We start from the raw sequence: 8,636 nt of genomic DNA, 5'->3' as shown, positions 1-8,636 counted from the left end.
TGCAAATAGGCTGGCAAATATAGAGGAAAGATTTTCAAATCTTTGAAAAAATAAGAGGAAGTTCTGATGCAAGAAGGAGCAAGGAATAATGAAGCACTGTTAGTTGTCCATATTTTTACTGTAATCTACAGATATGGCCAATCTCAGGCAGGATGCATGTCTCTGTGAGACAGAAAATTCCTGAGGGTGGAAGGAAAAGCGTGGGGGAAGGAGCTGGAAGTATTTCATGTAAACAGGCTCACCTTTAAGGGACAAATACCTTTCTGGTTCTTTAACAGTTACACTCAAGCAGGGGCAAGCCCAACCACAATTCCCATTGTGAGCAGCAACATGCTGCTGGTGAATGTGTAAAATACTGATATCTGTTGATTAAAATAGGCCAGGAAGTTTTAGTAAGTAAAAGAAGACAACAGGGCGTGCCTCAGGCACAGAATCCTAAAATAAAGGGAAAGTGCATTATGATAGTAGTAATAATAATAATAGTAATAATAAAATTTGCACAAAGCTCAATATTTTTCTAGTGGTGAACTTGAGTAATTCCCTGAATATGAAATTACCTTTTTTATTTGTTTTTAACTTTTTTGAGTACTAAAATGGATATATTACTGTGTGATATTTATATTTGTTGTATATGACTTACGTTATGCTTTATGTTTTTAAGTGCACTTTATAGCTTAACAGGGCACATTTCTTTTTATTGCTAAAAAATGTCTAGAAAAGCTAACTAAGGGAAAGAAGGGTCTGTCCTGAGAGAGGAGATCAAAAGTATATCTTTACCACATCTACAAAATTCCTATGATCATCACTCAGAAATAAATCCTGGCCATTTGCTTCTGCTCAGCATGCATCTCACACTGAAACATTTTAAATAGACACTGGTGTCAGAAGCACCTCTGAGACAGAGACCATGAGAGGGTCCCTGGGTTTGCACCAAAAAGCAACTATGCGATATTTTTGGAAGGACAGGCTTATTTCTTGGCCACGTTCTGAGGATCTTGGCCACAGGGGCGGCATAGACAAACCCACAAAGAGCATGCATGGCTTGTTAAGCCTATTGGAACAAAAGCCGTGAGCGTATATAGTGTTCTCTTCAAATACAATGGGGAAAGACAGAGAAACACCAGGGAGGAAGAAGAGTTATTTACTTTAAAGGACAATGTTGGTATGAGCATAGGCGCAGAACATAAGGGCTCAAGCACCCATGGAAAAAAATTAGCAGGTGCTCAGCACCCATGAGCCACATTGGGCAAGCTGGGTTGAAATAACGCACTGCCTGTTCTGGGCATGTGCAGGGCTCTGTGTATGAATGCCAAAAAGAAAAGCACCCACTGGCAAAAATCAAAGTTGGTGCCGATAGGTATAAAGACAAATGGGTATAAATTGCTCATGAATTAATGTAAGATGGAAATTTTAAAAAAGTTTCCAACCAATGGGGATTGAGGGGGAGGTTCTGGAGCAATTTTCTAAGAGGATTAATGAGAAAAATGTAAGTGGTTTTAAGATTTCATAGATTTCATAGACATTAGGGCTGGAAGGGACCTCGGAAGATCATTGAGTCCAACCCCCTGCCCCAGGGGCAGGAAGCCAGCAGGGGTCATAGGATCCCAGCAAGATAAGCATCCAATTTACTCTTGAAGGCATTTAATATAGGTGCTTGAACCACCTCTGGTGGCAGGGTGTTCCAGACCTCGGGGGCTCGGACAGTAAAGAAATTCTTCCTTATGTCCAGCCTGAAACTGTCTTGGAGGAGTTTATGACTGTTCAGCTTTGTCATCCCTTGGGGCGCTCTGGTGAACAGACGTTCCCTCAGATCCTGGTGAGCACCCCTGATAAACTTGTAGGTGGCCACCAGATCACCCTGAGCCTGCGCTTTTCCAGGCTGAAGAGTCCCATGGCTCTCAGCCTCTCATCATAAGGTCTGTTTTCTTGCCCTCTGATCATGCGCATGGCTCTTCTCTGCACCCTCTCAAGCTTCTCCACATCCTTTTTGAATTGTGGAGCCCCAAACTGGATGCAGTACTGATGGTGTGTGTCTCCATTAAGATCTTAAGGTGGAGTTTGGTACATTTTATTAACAGGATTATTTTCTGTAGTTGCCTGCAATAGCAAGCCAACTGCATTAGGTGTCGCAGGAGGCCCCCATAATCCTATATCCCTATGAAACTATAATTCACTTTGTATTGCTTTGCTGTATTGTATTGGAATGAAATACAATATTATGTCATATTTAATCAAGTGGGATGCAAGACTAAAACTAACATTGTCTAACCTAGATGCCTAAATCCACAGATAGGCTTCTAAATATAAGCAGACCAACTTTCAAAGGTGCTAAGCATCTGCAGCTTTCATCCAGAGGATATTCAAGTGTAGGGGGATTTTTAACAGTAATCCTAGTGAACTAAAAATCATTTTTTAGTTGACTGCTGGTTAGTGACTCATGTACTCTGAGATGCCTACTGTAATCTTATGTTTCTACCCCCTGTACCCTGGAGGTTGGACTAGATGATCTTTGAGATCCCTTCCAACACTATAATTCTGTGGTTCCACTTCCACTAATTAAATTTTACTGTATAACATAAGTTTTAATTTATAAAAGTATTTAAAAACAAACCTAAAAGGAATTTTTAAGATGCACGTAACAAGAAACTTATGACAAGTTGTCACTGTTGAAATCCTTGATCACCATGTCCCTTCCTATATTGTTATTCCTCGTTCCATATAATTTAATTTCAGGCTCAAGCCTGCAGATTCTTGACAGTGCACACAGTTCTTCCCATTCTTGATGCAGCACATATCTCTGACGAAAGGAAAAGGTATTTTTTTCTATCTGCAAGGCACCATACATACCAATGGAACTGTATAGATAACAGTAGCTCACAGAACGTAATGGAGCAGTACATTCTATACCAGTACATAAAACAGGTCTATATTTGGGGTCTGGATCCTTTCATGTACATCTTTTATAAATGTTTATATATTTTAAGTTAAAATGAGAGTAGTCATTATTTCCTCTAGTGCAGCTATGGATAGAGAAACTTGCTAAGAATTGTTCATGTCTTGGTATAGTTTGCTTGTTATTTGCTTGCTATGTCTTATTTAGATTGTAAGGTCCTTGGGGCAGGAACTGTTGTTTATTACCTGTTTGTACAGCACCTAGCACAAGACAGCCTGCCTTGGTCGAGGCTGATGGGCATTACTGCAATGGAAACTTTGAAGAAGAGTGATGGGCTGTAAAGGGAATTAATGAGAAAACATTCAGCTCCTGAGCTGCCAGTTTCCACTAGCTGAGTTTCTACCGTACAGCAGTTTAGCAACTGAGGATTGCTAATACACGTCAAATGCTGTAGGGCTTGATGTCATCATCCTTCCTCATATGAATGTTATCATGATGGACTATAATAATATATAATGTATTCAGAATACTTCTAATGGAGTGTACTGATAATGCTATAAAGCTTATTTTCTCATGCTGAAGACCAGTACCTTTATATTGCACGTTCACATATTTTAGTAAATAAACATTAATGTTTTAAAGGAGAATGGTGAATTGACTCAACAGGCACCTGCTTCCTATAAGCAACTGCATGATCATATTGTTGCATCACTCTCTCTACTCCTTTTTCCCAGTCCCTTTTCTACTGTGTGTCGTGCTGCATGTTGTAACTTCCCTGATTTTTAGACTGTCAAATCTTAAACAGTGAGAACAGTGCTGTTCTAAGTCACCTCTGCAGATCCCCGTGAAGTTTAGGGTGTTACATAATATTAAACGAAACAAAATCGATTTTTTGCATATTTTAAAAGCAATAAACTCTCTATAAGAAAATAAGTTTATTACAAGAATATATACTATATTCTTCCTGTAAATTACACTATGTTTTATTATTCTTATTGTTACACTAATGTCTTGAGGCCTTATTCACAGCCCACCAGTGGTAAGCACACAGTAAGAGGCAGTCATGCTAAGGAGAATAATCCTAGCAGAATTTTCCCCCTTACACTGTTTAGAGTTACCCTTAGCAGGGGTAGTTGAGCTGGTGGTATAATTACCTGTATTCTGTCCATGCAAGTGCTTGCATCAGCTACACCATTGGAAGAACAGGAAACAGCTTTAAGGAAGAGGAGGGAGCATTTCTTTAATTATTCCCTACATATCAGGTGAAAAGCTTAGAAATGTGCCCCTTTTGATCCACTGAAAGGAGTCTTGGTAAGTGGGCTGCAGCAATCTAAGATCAATCTGGTGGTCTGCAGCAATCTAAAATCAGTCTCCCCAGACTTGCATCATTTTTCCTGCCTCACAGTTCCCTCTTGAATATCCTTTAATATCTCTTTCATTCCTCCAATTATTCCTCCCATGTCACAAGCTGAGCTGTACCTGTGTGAGCTTCTGAGTTCACAGGGTGAAGGGACACATGCACTGTAGACAACCTAAGATTTGGAGTTCTGCAAATATTTGATTTTTCAGGCAGTAGAACCAAAAAGATTTTTGTTTTCACTATTTCTCCTGTAGCCCAGGTGGTACGTGGCTGGTACCCCCTCTTCAACTGAAGGGATGTTAGAGGGTATGAGTGTGCCATGGGAGTGTGGCTGCTTAGCTTAGGCCAGCTCACTTCCCTCTTTCTGCAGAGCAGAGACCAGGGACACTCAGTAATGCTGAACTATTTACAGATTTAATTTACAGTGCAGTGTCTGTAAAACCTTATTGAACATATACATATAGCTATGGGCTTGGCTCATCTCTCTTTGCAGGCTGGCCGTGGGGCTTCCTCGCTCGCTGGGATGGCCACTCCGTCCTGCGGCTGCTTGCTGCAGGAAGGCCCAAGCTGCCTCGTGCAGCTACCTGGGCCGGCCAGGCCCCGTGCACCTCTCTGCACCATGGGGCTTCGGCCTCATGCAGGGATAGGGACCCGTGCCGCCTCGTGCAGCCGTGGAGTCTTTTCTGCTCCGTCCAGGCCCTGTGCACTGCTCTGTGCTCGGTGGCGCTTCTGCCTCTCGCAGGGATGGGGGGACCAACACTGTCTTGTGCAGCCGCGGGGTCCTTTCAGCTCTCTCCAAGCCCCATGCACCGCCCTGTGCACCATAGGGGGGCTCCTGCCTCTTGCAGGGATGGGTACCCATGCTGCCTCATGCAGCCGTGGGGTCCCTTCAGCTTCCTCTGGACCACCTGGGCACTGTTCTGTGCACCGACACTGCTGCTCCCTCAGCAGCGGGGCTGGGACGTGGCCGCTTGCTGCTTCCCATTTGGTGGAAGCATCTTCAGGGCGCTTCAGGCGCCACATTGGTCGGCTCTACCAGCCCTTCTGCAGCCCTTCGTCATCATTCCTTGTCGAAGCCACCCACGTGCTGGGCACGTGGGCTTTTATCCCTTCCAGAGGCTCTGCCCCCAGATTGCAAATCGACAAATGGGGAAGCCAGAGGGGTTAGTTGCCCCTCAGGTCCTCTTCTTCACCTTGCCTCTGGGTCAAGGTGGGGCAAACCTGCCTCCTGCCTTCTCCTGATTGGTGGGGAAGGGAAATGCCCCCACCAATCAGCCTGAGCCATCTGGGCTCAAGCTAACAAGCCAGGCTGCCAGTGAGGCCATCGGCCAGCCTGCCACACTCCAACCAACCGAAGGCATTTGTTTCATTTTGATTGAGGGCATTTTAACCATTCCTTTCAAAAAGCAGGGCATTTGGAAATGAGTGACTAGATTCACAAGGAGATGTAGGTGCCATTTACTAAACTACCAAAAAGAAAACGGTGCCCCAAATACACCCATTAGTAGGGTACTCATATGGGAGGCTTGTGTTCACTTCATCTCTGTGCCTTATTCAGAGTAGAGATTTGACCTCTTACAAGAAAGTACCCTCCTCACCTCACTGTAGATTACCTTGGGGTGAGGTTTTTTTCTTGTCTTTCCTGTTAAAGTTCTTCCATTTAGCATAAAATAAACTATTCTAGCACAGATAGATAGATAGATAGATAGATAGATAGATAGATAGATAGATAGATAGATAGATAGATAGATTATGTGTGTGTGGATAAACTCTTTGCTAAAAACTATTCAGCAAAAATAATTAAAAAAAAAATCATCAGCCCTACTTAGTTTTCCTTCTCCAGGAGGAAAAATCTTTTCTTGCCTGGGCAGAAGACTATGCTGAAAATAGTTATGCTGAGAATGTATTTAAAGGTGAGTACTACCTCCGGCCACGTTGAAGTTAAGGGGATTTTTGCCATTGAGTCCAAAGGAGCCAGTTCAATGGAACTTCACCCCCGTGCAGTTTTAATTGTCATTTCTTTTTCCACTTCTGTTTGTTTGCACCAATTAGGCAGTTTTCAACTAAGAAATGAAGGACGACATCTCATTTCCTTCTGCATTGGAATGGCAATACTAGCGTGGATCAAATGTTAAGTGTCTAGGCATAAATTAATTTCCTGCCGGGAGGTCGGGAAGAAAATGTTCCCTGCCCTATATTGGGAATTATTTAGTGTCATTACAAATTTTAGTCTTCATTCTACCACAGCTTTAAGTAGACTCCATGCCAGAAGTTGGTTATTGGCTCATCTTGTATGTTAGGATTTTCTATATTAAATCAACACTGTCTGTATAAGAGTTCAAAATATTCAAAACATGCCTTATTTGATCTGATAGTTTAGATAGATGGGGTGGAGCCTCCACAGGGTAGAGAAGGAAACCCTTCTGCATACCAAAATAGCACTATTACTGGCATTTAATGTTGCATTCTAAAGGCTCTAATTAAACTCATGAACACATTTTCAATCCTGTATAAATGAAGGGATATAAAAAGCCAATGCTGCTTGCAGCCTAGCTTGAAATAAAATGCAGTGAATCATTGTGATAAAAAGTAGGAAAGAAGACAGGGACTAAACTACGGAGAGCAGTCTTGCCACAGAGGGGATGAAGGCCTTTCCCATCTCTATGGCTCTGGAAAGTGTAGTTCGAACCACCAGATGGTGCTGCATAACAAATTGTGTGTTTCTTTATCGTTTACGGGGGTTTGTTTTGGAGCCTCGTGAGAAAGGACAAACAAGGGAATTAAATTATGAATGTATAATCTTCTGCCATCTCCCTTGTATTTCATTATCTGTGCACAAATGCAAAGCAATTATACCAGTGGCTCCTTTTCTTTCACCCTCTCTGTCATTATTTCAAAACACATACAATTAAAAAGTCATATAGCTGGCAAATTTGGGGCAGTTCCATATGTCACAGTAGAGGCAAACTATTTAATGAGTATATTTGCATATTGTACATAAGTTACCTTATTTCAGTTTACAAAAACGTGGGAATTTATTGCCAGCAGATCATAGTAGCTGCCAGCTTAGTGAATGAAAGGTTTACCTAAAAAGGAGCCTCATGACTGTCTTTTGACAGATGCTGCCCTACCAGCAAGTTTCTGCTCTTCCTCTCCAAAAAACCCCAAAACAAAACAAAATCAAAAAAAGCCTCAACCCAACCAAACAAAAAACTGAAAAAAAAACTTAGGCTGTTTGCTGTGAGGGCCTGCTACGCAGTCACAGCTGGATAGAAAGCAGCTATAAAGTTGTTACATATTTTCAAGCACTAAGTTTAGAGATGGTTGGCTCATTTTATAGTTGGAGTTATTTTTATGCTGAGATAATTGCTTTCTATGTGCGGCTGGATTAACTTTACTGTGCAGTTCTCCAGTGAATCAGGTGATAATTACTTTGTACTAAATTAATCAGGTGTTCACCAGTGAATTGTGTAATACATGTGACACGTACCAGGGTGAGTCAGTGCAAAAGTGACCAGTGTCATCAGGGATGTTATGGCAATGAGCACAGCAAAAGGATCCCTAGGATACAAATTGGCAACTAAAACTGAGACCCAATAAGCCGCATCCTGTAAACCCTGAATGTAAGTGGGAACAAGTTTAAGATGGACTGCATTTGAACTGGTGACCTGTAGCTGAAGAGCTCATTAGCTGTATCTAGTGTGAAAGTAATCAGGTAATTGCACAATTAATTAAAACCCAGAGACCTGCCCTGCTACACATGGAAATCAAACCTGCCTTGAAACCAGCTTTGAGTTGTTACTTATTTCCATGCGCTAACTTCAGAGCTGCTTGGCTCTTTTTCTGGCTGGAGAGTCATTTTCCCTGTGTGACATTAATTTTCCCCGTGTGGCTGGTCCACACCGATTGCACGGTTCACCCCGAATTGTGCCATACTTACTTTGCATAAGTGCCCAGTCTACATTCGTTGTGCCCTTCACCCGTGAATTGTGTGACCATCACTTTGCACATAGGGCTGGTGCACGCTTACAGTGCAATTCGCCTGTGAGTTGTGCGATACTTATTTTGCATAAGTGGCCAGTCCTACTTCGCACATGCGGCCGGCCTACATTTGTGGTGCTGCTCACCAGTGAGTTGTGATCATCACCCCAGGGATCCTGATTTTCTCCGATTAAAAAAAAAATCCCCCATTTTCGCTTTTAAAAAAAGTAACCCCAAATTCACATTTTTCCATGATTAAAATGAAACACCACTACACACACACACACATATTAGTAGTGTTTCATGGAAAAATGTGGATTTGGGGTCACTTTTTTAACCCCAAATGTGGGATTTTGTTTGAAATCAGAGAAGACGGCGATCCCGGCTCATCACTGCACATGG

This window comes from Gavialis gangeticus, unplaced genomic scaffold, assembly GCF_001723915.1.
Source record: "Gavialis gangeticus isolate Ggan-Ray unplaced genomic scaffold, GavGan_comp1, whole genome shotgun sequence".
Lineage (NCBI taxonomy): Eukaryota > Metazoa > Chordata > Crocodylia > Gavialidae > Gavialis > Gavialis gangeticus.
This window is presented reverse-complemented; position numbering follows the sequence as displayed.